This window comes from Panulirus ornatus, chromosome 33 (assembly GCF_036320965.1).
Source record: "Panulirus ornatus isolate Po-2019 chromosome 33, ASM3632096v1, whole genome shotgun sequence".
NCBI classification, from domain to species: Eukaryota; Metazoa; Arthropoda; class Malacostraca; order Decapoda; family Palinuridae; genus Panulirus; species Panulirus ornatus.
Genome location: NC_092256.1, coordinates 9,094,603 through 9,106,888, shown reverse-complemented (window position 1 = coordinate 9,106,888; position 12,286 = coordinate 9,094,603).

The window sequence follows — 12,286 nt, the reverse complement described above, 5'->3', positions numbered from 1 at the left end:
TATTTATCTTTACCCCAAGCTGTGGTTATTTACATCAGGCTTAGCTGTCTGTTTCTCTTCGCCCCGGGGACGTGGGGTCAAGACGACTGTCATACGAATCCCAGTATTGAATTAACTGGAACAATAATAAGATACACTTGGTGATTATCTTGCCGATAGATTCGAGAAATATATGGGTACCTATGGGTCCTTGCTATTATGCCAACATTATTTCTCCTTTGAGACATATTATTACTGGATTTGTCTGAACTAAAGTCTACCTCTGGGTTACTTTGAGCTAGATTAGAATTAGGGGTTAAGGAATTCTTATTAGTTTTATTTCTATATATGTTAAGTATTTAAATTTTAAAGATATTTTCCTTGTTCTTCAAGATGGCGACGGGTAAGGGATTAACGACCCACTTAGACAAAGTGAAATCAAATTGATCTCTTTACCGCCCGCCTCAGAATTCTGATTTGTGTGAATCTTTAAATTTGCTAATAAATTCACTTTACAGAAAAAAAAGATCGATAAATCCAGTAATAATGGATCAGTTAAATAGACTATGTCATCACATTACTTTTGATCACTGGTGCCAATACATATCAACAAATTACCCAATGTTTAAGGGATCAACATCAACTCGATTTTCCAACAGAATAATTACGTTGTTCCCAGACGATTATTGTCTCACAATTATGTGAGGTTAGAACACGGGAAATGTCTGTGAACTCGACGGATGAGTTCATCACAACTACACAGGTCCAGCAAAGTTTGCCTTCTCTCTGCACATTTGGAAACAAATCTAGATTTAAATGAATTATTTAAAAAAAGCTAAGAATGTTTCCTCTGCGAAGGAGATATGTGTTTTGAATGATATAGTAAAAGTATCGTCAGAACACGTACTTGATATTCAGTAATATTGGTTAAGAATAAAAATCCATTTCATCCTCTTGATTTGAATACATCATACAAGATGAACTAATGGCTAAATTGGAAACAGCAGGTGTGAAGGGTAGGAAAAAAAAAACTTTTCGTTGAAGTTCCGTTGAATATAAATCCCTGTTCAAGTTATATGTTTATATTAAACTCGATATGTCAAGAGATCGGGGACTTTTCCCTTTCTCTCCAGGTGTATTCTGAGGAGAGAAAACCCATATGATGATACATTTGTCAAACTTTGCCGCTGGACGAAAGAAATCACCACACCTCCCCACCCATCACATTACCACGGCTGTGGTGGTCATGGGCGACGCCTGCAAGAGGTTAAACTGCCAGCAAAAACTTACTTTGGCAAGTGTGTATCACCATCACCATCATCGGCAGTGAAACCCCCCCCTCTCTCTCTCTCTCTCTCTCTCTCTCTCTCTCTCCGATGGAGTCACTGTCGCTGAAAGCAACACAGCCTTGGCCTGCAGGAGCCTCTAGAAAGATTGGGTAACGATATATATATATATATATATATATATATATATATATATATATATATATATATATATATATATATATAGAGAGAGAGAGAGAGAGAGAGAGAGAGAGAGAGAGAGAGAGGTGATTTCGGTGCATTATACATGACAGCTAGAGACTGAGTGTGAACGAATGTGGCCTTTGTTTTCTTTTCCTAGCGCTACCTCGCGCGCGTGCGGGGAGAGGGGGTTGTTATTTCATGTGTGGCGGGGTGGCGACGTGAATGAATAAAGGCAGCAAGTATGAATTATGTGCATGTGGATATATGTATATGTCTGTGTATGTATATATATGTATACGTTGAAATGTATAGTTATGTATATGTGCGCGTTTGGACGTGTATATGTATAAATGTGTGGGTGGGTTGGGCCATTCTTTCGTCTGTTTCCTTGCGCTACCTCGCTAACACGGGAGACAGCGACAATCACATGTTTACCAAATGGCGTCCTAGCTTTGTCTCTTCGATGTTCTCGCACAATTGTGTACCCCGGGATAATGTAAGAAGACATTACCAGAGAACTGAGCGAGTTTGAGTTATTTGCATGTTGAATACAACCATTAATGGTTAATTTTTCAAAATCTGAAAACAGCTGATGTGCAGGAGTGTTTGGGGAAAGTATCTGTATGACATGTGGTAACATACATTTGTAGATTGCAAAAATAATAGGAATTTTGTTAATTCTTTTTTTTTTTTTTTTAGATTGAGCAAATTTCCTTATTCATAGACTTGTTAGTGTGTTTGGGAAGGTGTTTTTCCGTGGAGCTGGTATTAATTACTGAAACAGTTAATATACGTAGATACACATTCACATTTCATTTCGATGGATTAAAAGGGCAAGAATAAATAACTGTATGACATTTTTTTTTATCTTTACAATGAGTGTTCTGTATATCGCAAAACAGGGAGATGCCCTGTAACCTCCATCTCCTCCCTTGGATGAGTAAATACCTGTCATTAGCTGGGATGTGTATATACCTGTCATTAGCTGGGATGTGTATATACCTGTCATTAGCTGGGATGTGTATATACCTGTCATAGCTTGGGTGTGTATATGCTTGTCATTAGCTGGGATGTGTATATACCTGTCATAGCTGGGATGTGTATATGCTTGTCATTACCTGGGATGTGTATATACCTGTCATTACCTGGGATGTGTATATACCCCTCATAGCTGGGATGTGTATATACCTGTCATTAGCTGGGATGTGTATATACCTGTCATAGCTGGGATGTGTATATGCTTGTCATTAGCTGGGATGTGTATATACCTGTCACTACCTGGGATGTGTATATACCTGTCATTATCTGGGATGTGTATATTGCTCTCATTAGCTGGGATGTATATATACCTGTAATTAGCTGGGATGTGTATGTGTTTATACATGGAGTATAATGATAATCACGTGTGCACACAGACCCATCCACACAAGATTATCGTATGGATGAGGGATATACACAGTGAGACTGTATGTGTTATAAGAACATAATGTTATATATATATATATATATATATATATATATATATATATATATATATATATATATATATATATATATATATAACATACTAACCTCCAACAGCCAGGTTCGAACCCGGGACCCCTGCGTAGGAGGCCTCCTACGCAGGGGTCCCGGGTTCGAGGCCTCCTACGCAGGGGTCCTTGGTTCGAGGCCTCCTACGCAGGGGTCCCGGGTTCGATCCTGGCTGTTGGAGGTTAGTACGTTGTATGGTATTGTGCGTTCATATGAACTATTTACGTGTATATATATATATATATATATATATATATATATATATATATATATATATATATATATATATATATATATATATATATACTTTTTTCCTCCTGGCTGCACCTCTCTTTTCGCCTGGGTGATGAAGCATCAAGAACAAATGACAGCCTTGAATGATAAGAAATCCTTGAATGACTCTTATCTCCTGCTCCCCTTGCGCAACACTTATAAGATATGAGGGAAATATTCTTTCTCTCTTTACCCAAGGGACTCAAACCTATGCGCTCTTCCCTGGGAGGCTCACGGATGCGTCTTGCTCAGGAACGCTACCCACTACACCAAGGGAGTTAATAAATACTATGGAGATGCCTTGTGGAAGCTCGTACAAATATGTATAGACTGTGGGAGGTAAGCTACTAGGAGCAATGAAAAGTTTTTATCAAGAGTGTAAGACATGTGTATGATTAGGAAAAAAGTAGAGCGAGTATCTCCAGATGAAGGTTGGTCTGTAACTGGGGTATGTGATTTCACCATGGCTCTTAATTTGGTTATGGATGGGCTGGTGAGGTAAGTAAATGCAAGGGTCTTTGTGAGAAAAGCAAGTATGTAGTCCACTGGGGGTGACAGGGTTTATGGAGTGAGTTAGATGTTCTTTGCTGATGTTACAGCACTGGTGGCAGATTCAAGACAGAAACTGCAAAAGTTGGTGACTGAGTTTAGGAGAAAGAGTGAAGGAGGAAGTTTAGTGTAAATGTGAATAAAAGCAAGGTTATTATGCTTAGCAAGGCAGAGAGACAGGTTAGTTGGGGTGCGAGTTTGAATGGAGACAATTTGAAGTAAGTGTTCTAGGTACCTGAGAGTGGATATGGCAGCAAATGGAAACATTGGAGTGGGTTATAAGGTGGGTGATGGGGCAAAAATGGGTGTGTTTGAAGTTATAGTAGTCCCAGTGATGTGAATGGGTGTGAGGCATAGGTTTACACATGAGCATGTGCAATGAACGGTGGAAATGTCTGAGGCAAAATGTTTGAGGACAGTGTCTGGTGTGTGGTGGTTTGATAAAGGGTAAGAGAAAGGCACAGTAATAAGAAGAGCACGGTAGAGAGAGTTAAAGTGGCTTGGACATTTGAAGAAAACAAGTCAGAAGAGGCTGACAATGGGGATATGTGCATTAGAAATGGAGGGACAAGTCAGGAGAGGCTGACAATGGGGATATGTGCATTAGAAATGGAGGGTAAAGGAGGAGAAGGAGACCAAACTGGAGATGGAAGGATGGAATGAAATTTGTGTCACTGTGGCCTAAACATTCACGAGGGTGAAAGGAATGGACAGGACAGGGAAAACTGGAATGATATGGCATACAGGAGTAGATGTGATGTTAATTGGGTGATCAAGCCGTATGAAGCAACTGGAAAAAACCATGGAAAGGTCTGTGGGGCCTTGTTGTGGATAAGGGGCTGTGGCTTTAGGGTATAACCCCTCACAGCCAGAGAGTGGACATGAGAAAGTGTGGCTGTTCTCTGCCTGTTCCTGGTGCTACCTTGCTGATGTGAAAAACAGCAGAAAAATATGAAAAAGAATATATATGTTAGTTGTTACCAGATTTCACTTACATGAGGTTACCCTATACATGACAAGCCATCTTTGGTGAGGCTCTAGCAACAGAACTTCTCACTCCATGAAAGTCTACACTTCCCTACTCAAAAGCTGTAGAAGAATAATGCAAGTTGCAGCTTATGCAACCCAAGGAGACAAGGAGAAACCCCTTGTACTTGGTTGTAAAGGGTATTGTATGTTTCGTGAAGAAGAGCAAAGGTGCTATCTAGAAGATTTTTTTTTTTTTTTTTTTTTTTTTTTTATACTTTGTCGCTGTCTCCCGCGTTTGCGAGGTAGCGCAAGGAAACAGACGAAAGAAATGGCCCAACCCCCCCCCCCCATACACATGTACATACACACGTCCACACACGCAAATATACATACCTACACAGCTTTCCATGGTTTACCCCAGACGCTTCACATGCCTTGCTTCAATCCACTGACAGCACGTCAACCCCTGTATACCACATGACTCCAATTCACTCTATTTCTTGCCCTCCTTTCACCCTCCTGCATGTTCAGGCCCCGATCACACAAAATCTTTTTCACTCCATCTTTCCACCTCCAATTTGGTCTCCCTCTTCTCCTCGTTCCCTCCACCTCCGACACATATATCCTCTTGGTCAATCTCTCCTCACTCATTCTCTCCATGTGCCCAAACCATTTCAAAACACCCTCTTCTGCTCTCTCAACCACGCTCTTTTTATTTCCACACATCTCTCTTACCCTTACGTTACTTACTCGATCAAACCACCTCACACCACACATTGTCCTCAAACATCTCATTTCCAGCACATCCATCCTCCTGCGCACATCTCTATCCATAGCCCACGCCTCGCAACCATACAGCATTGTTGGAACCACTATTCCCTCAAACATACCCATTTTTGCTTTCCGAGATAATGTTCTCGACTTCCACACATTTTTCAAGGCTCCCAAAATTTTCGCCCCCTCCCCCACCCTATGATCCACTTCCGCTTCCATGGTTCCATCCGCTGACAGATCCACTCCCAGATATCTAAAACACTTCACTTCCTCCAGTTTTTCTCCATTCAAACTCACCTCCCAATTGACTTGACCCTCACCCCTACTGTACCTAATAACCTTGCTCTTATTCACATTTACTCTCAACTTTCTTCTTCCACACACTTTACCAAACTCAGTCACCATATCTAGAAGATATGAGCAGCTTTTAAAGTCAAGATAGATGGTGCAAGTCCTGTTCGTTTTGTCTTCAAAATGCATGTTAAGTACTGTTCTTTATATCTTCCAAATGCATGCATTTTATTGAGCAACGAAATCATTTAACTTGAGCATTCTGCGAACTTAATACTCATGAATTTTGATGTTTGATAGCTTGATCACCCAAAAGATATTCACTTGCAAGTACATCAGTTGGATTGGATTGGATTATAAAATGATTTTTTCTCCCAAAAGAGGAACAATATGTAACCAAAACTTTGAAATCAGCTATTGCGAAGGCTAAATAAATTGTCTAATGATAATATTACACCCATAAAATGATGCATTTACTTTCTTCATTTCATAGTATATGTTCCCAATCATTGTTGTTGCATTCTTATAAGCTTTGTTTAATCTAATGTGAATGATTAGTGTACTCCCATATAGTTGGAAGAGATCCCTTATTAAGCCAAGGAATGATCACACGATTGCCACAAGCTGTAGACCTACTGCACTAATTAGTTACCTTTGCAAACTAATGGAGGAAAAAACTTAGTAGGAAGCTTCAATCATGGACAAACATCCACATCAAGACTAATAAGGTTTATTCAACAGTTTTTGAAAGACAAAATGAAAGGTGAGGGTTAGTAGCATGATACTGTTCATGCTGAAATAGTAAAGGTATTTATTGATGACAAAATGTGATGAAGGCATACTGTAGGCTTTCTTATTGTTATAAGAGAGGAATCTAATAAAGCCTAACTAACTGCCAAAAGAATCTTCCATATTTACTGCAGAACTGTATGGTATTCAGGCTGCACTTTAATATTAACTGAGCAAACTTCCTTAAAAAAATGTTTACTCTGATTCCCAGGGTACACTTGATGCTATACCACTGTGCTCCAATTAGTCTCATCCTGTAAAGTCCAAAACTGGATCATCAGAATCCACTTAAAATACAGAAAGTGTAAAATTATCCTTGTGTCCTGGACATGTTAGTAGTAAGGAAACATGCTGGAGCAGCTATATCTAGCAATGTGAATTACATCTCATAATGATTTTATGAGCAGAATAGATGTTGAAAGTAAATGACAGGCTAGATGGGACTTGGAGGATATATAGAAAAATGTTGAAGTATGGACTTTCTCTTTTAAAAGAATTACCATTTTGATATAATTCTTTGTCAAACGAAGATGAATCAAACTGTGTTGACCTATGGTCAATTAATGGGAAGGAGACCTGCTCCAGTATGGTACCTGTAATTTCAGGTTTCTCATGGAACTTGTACTGACAGAGTTCCATAAGTACAGGAATATCAAAATCAAATATGATATATATACAGTAAGTTGTAAACTCTAATAACTACATATCAATTTAGGATTAAATTTGGACTACCTTCATCTCTATAATGCTCTTTTCAAACTCTTTATCCTATCCACTACCAATCAGTTTGTCACTTCTTCTGTTGCACTGGGGACCAGTTCACATTTCCTGCACACTTGCCCATTAAGTAATACCTGCATACAATATCTTGGATGTACCAAAACATCAAGTTTGCCTGTTGTTAGCTCAATATGCCTTTTTACAGGGGCAACCAACTTATTGTGTGCATAATAATACAACCCATTACACATCACCATCACAACTAAACTGATTGTAATGCACACAAATATTATGTCTGACTATTGTTTTAATTGTTTTGCAATTATCACTAATTTTACCACATTCAATAGGATAAAAAAAATTTTTACAGTTAATTGTAAACTATCATTGAAAGTTTAACTACTACTGGTATGTAATTCAATGTAATATAAACACTGGGATGCTCCTTCAATATCTTATATGCTGTAAATGGTTAGAGGTGCTCAGCATTGCATACCTTAGAGAGAAATCACTTAATCAATACCAAAGAAGGTGAGGAGCATCTTTTGTAACCGAGCACCATTTCAAGTAAGGGATAATTTAATCCTTAAAATCTTATCAGTACAGTAGCACTGTATGTTTAACATGATGTGCAAACTGATTAAAATAGTATCATAATGTTGTATTACATTTTACTTGTATATCTCATATCACCTGGTTTCAGTTCACTTTTTGTCTTTTGGGTTAGAATCTAAACATCTCCATTATACGTAATGGATTATATTATATCAACAAGTGTAAAGGATTAATCAAATCATAGATAACTTTGCTTATACAGCATTAAGAGAAGACTATGAATTGAAATATAAGTACTGCACATAAAATGTACAGTAAGAATTAGTACTATGATGATATTGCCCTTCATATACATGAATGATTGATTTCTAACAAATTTGTAATAGAAATGTGTGGGTTAAACAATTATTTTCTTTACCAACTATATAGAGTGCCTGTAACCACACATTTCTGATTTGCTTCCACTGTTTACATGTCATAAGCTACAGATCCTCCAGAACCTTAAAAGAAACAAGGGACAATGCCTGGACCTATCCCTACAACCACTGTGTGAACAATTTAGGATATGAAGTAATGGATGCTATGCCAGTCAGTCTTATGGAATACAGGCAAATTACGTATAAAAGATTATTTGGTATTATATCTACTGAAGTACAGCACATGTGTAAACATTTTGTCTGAATACCTTAGGAAGGGAAGCAGATGTCTAATGTAACAGACAGCACCAGAATGTTTACCAAGCTTGCTGAAGTGGGTAACGGCATGGACATCATCAATTTAGTTATTGAGACTTCTGCAAGTTTGTGTCTATACAACCATTTTTTATTCAATGATTTATATATAGGCCACTCCAGGAAAATTAGTTGTTGCTTTAGTCCATTCCATACCAATGATAAAACCTTAAACATCTGGTTGTACAAGTTCCTGTGCAACAATTATCTTTCAGTTTTAGGATTCACAGCAGATCTGTATGGAAGTAAGACCTCAGATGCCATAGGTATCATCAAATTGGCTATGGAGGCTGCTTTTAGTAAAACATGTAACCATTGATTCAATTCAAATCACTTACAATAATCAGCTCCTGCTTTACTCCATCTCATACCCATGTGGGCATAAGGACCTGTACAGCGTTTAGCTTTCAGTTTCAGAAAAACAACATATCTTTGTGAAAGTGAAACATCAAATAACATGATCATATGCAGAGGCTGATGTAGGTTAGAGTCATAAATAGCTTCATCTTGGTCTGCACTGTATCTGTAGAATTGTATAATACCCACATTGAATAGAACCAGTTGCAAGTTGGGATGTCTACTTCAAATTTATTTTTAGTAAGCTTCTTATTCATAAACTATATAATGTACATACACTTTGTTTCACTGTCTTTAGCATACAATCTAGTTCCATTAGAAGATACCAGTGTAAACCAAGAAGTTCCACAGTATCTTTCACGGATGAACACAGATATTGAAAAAGATAATCTATATTATCTTTTAAATCCCAATCTGAGAAGTCTGTGATACCATAATGACTTTTGAAACAATATATAGGATAATGTTTTAGGTCTGTGTGCACAGTACATTATTTACATATATTGTTATTGTCATGCTCATTATTATTATTACTATTTATTTTATCTATTTTCATCTTTATTATACTTAATCACCATCCCAAGCAACAGCAAGGTAGCACAAGAAAACAGACGAGAAATGGCCCAACCCACCCACATAAACATGTATATACATAAGTGCCCATACACGCACATATACATATACATTTCAACGTATACATATACACATACACAGACATATATTTATATATACACACACATATACATATTCATACATGCTGCCTTCACCCATTCCCTTCGCCACCTGACCACACATGAAATAGCATCCCCCTACCCCCCTCCAGCGAGGTAGCGCCAGGAAAAGAAAAAGAAGGCCACATTCATTCACACTCAGTCTCTAGCTGTCATGTGTAATGCACTGAAACCACAGTTCCCTTTCCACATCCAGGCCCTACAGACCTTTCCATGGTTTACCCCAGATGCTTCACATGCCCTGGTTCAATCCACTGACAGCACATTGAACCCGGTATACCACCTCATTCCAAATCACTCTATTCCTCGCACGACTATCACCCTCCTGTATGTTCAGGTCCCAATTGCTCAAAATCTTTTTCACTCCATCTATCCACCTCCAATTTGGTCTCCAGCTTCTCCATGTTCCCTCCACCTCTAACACATATATCCTCTTTGTCAATCTTTCCTCACTCATTCTCTCTCTGTCCAAACCATTTCAACACACCCTCTTCTGTTCTCTCAACCACACTCTACTTATTACCAAACATCTCTCTTACCCTTTCATTACTTACTCGATCAAACCACCTACACCACATATTGTCCTCAAACATTTCATTTCCAACACATTCACCCTCCTTTGCACAACCCTGTCCATAGCCCATGCCTCGCAACCATATAACATTGTTGGAACCACTATTCCTTCAAGAATATCCATTTTTGCTCTCTGAGATAACCTTCTTGCCTTTCACACATTCTTCAACGCTCCAGAACCTTCAACCCCTCCCCCACCATGTCACACATCCACTTCCATGGTTCCATCTGCTGCTAGGTCCACTCCCAGATATCTAAAAAATTCACTTCCTCCAGTTTTTCTCCTTTCAAACTTCCAATTAACTTGTCCTTCAATCCTACTGAACCTAATAACCTTCCTCATATTTACCTTTACTCTCAACTTTCTTCTTTCACACACTTTACCAAACTCAGTCACCACCCTCTGCAGTTTCTCACCCGAATCAGCCACCAGCACTGTATCATCAGCGAATAACAAATGACTCACTTCCCAAGCCCTATCATCCACAACAGACTTCATACTTGCCCCACTGTCCAAAACTCCTCTCATCCACAAAAGACTTCATACTTGCCCCTCTCTCCAAAACTCTTGCGTTCACCTCCCTAACAACCCCATCCATACACAAATCAAACAACTATGGAGACATCACGCACCCCTGCCACAAACCGACATTCACTGGGAACCAATCACTTTCTCCTACTTGTACACATACCTCACATCCTTGGTAAAAACTTTTCACTGCTTCTAGCAACTTACCTCCCACACCTTATACTCTTAAAACCTTCCACAAAGCATCTCTATCAACCCTATCATATGCCTTCTCCAGATCCATAAATGCTCCATACAAATCCAACTGTTTTTCTAAGTATTACTTGCATACATTCTTCAGAGCAAACACCTGATCCACACATCCTCTACCACTTCTGAAGCCACACTGCTCTTCCCCAATCTGATGCTCTGTACATGCCTTTACCTTTCAATCAATACCCTCCCATATAATTTCCCAGGAATACTCAACAAACTTATGCTTCTATAATTTGAACATTCACCTTTATCCCTTTTGCCTTTGTACAATGGCACTATGCATGCTTTCCACCAATCCTCAGGCACTTCACCCTGATCCATCCATACACTGAATACCCTTACCAACCAATGAACAACAAAGTCACTCCCTTTTTAATAAATCAACAAATTATTATTACTATTATTATTATTTATTCTCTACATTTGCCATTTCTCACGTTGGCGAGGTAGCGTTAAGAACAGAGGACTGAGCCCAAGAGGGAAAATCCTCGCTTTGCCCCCTTTTCTGTTCCTTCTTTTGGAAAAGTTAAAACTGGAGGGGAGGGTTTCCAGCCCCCTGCTCCCTCCCCTTTTATTTCTCCTTTTACAACACGCAGGGAATACGTGGGAAGTATTCTTTCTCCCCTATCCCCATGTTAGAGGAGCCTTTTCCAAATGGGTTAAGTATTCAATGGAGTGCTACAAGGTTTGGTTCTGGGACCTTTACTCTTCTTAATCTATGTTAAAATGACCTGCCTGAAGGTATAGAATCCCACTTAAGTATGTTTACAGATGATGCAAAGGTTATGAGGTATATAAAGAGGAAGGACAATTCCATCAGCTTAAAGGAGGACCTAAACTGATTCAAAAGTTGGTCTGAAACCTGGCTGATGAAATTCAACTACAGCAAATGTGAAGTAATAAGGATGGGACAAAGTGAAAGATGGCCCAACAGGATACAAACTTCAGGATACTGCGTGTGTGAGGACTTGGGTGTTGACAATGTCTAACTCGTCAACAGAGCTCTATATTAGGAGAATGGTTAGGGAGACAAAGTGTATGCTAGCAAGTATCAGAATAGCTTTCACGTATATGGATAAGGAAATATTTAGCAAGCTATTAATATCCCACATAAGGCCAAAACTGGAGTATGCTTTCCAGGTTACGTCACCACACCTAAAGAAGCACAACGAGTTCACAGGGCAACAATGATGGTACCAGAATTGAGAG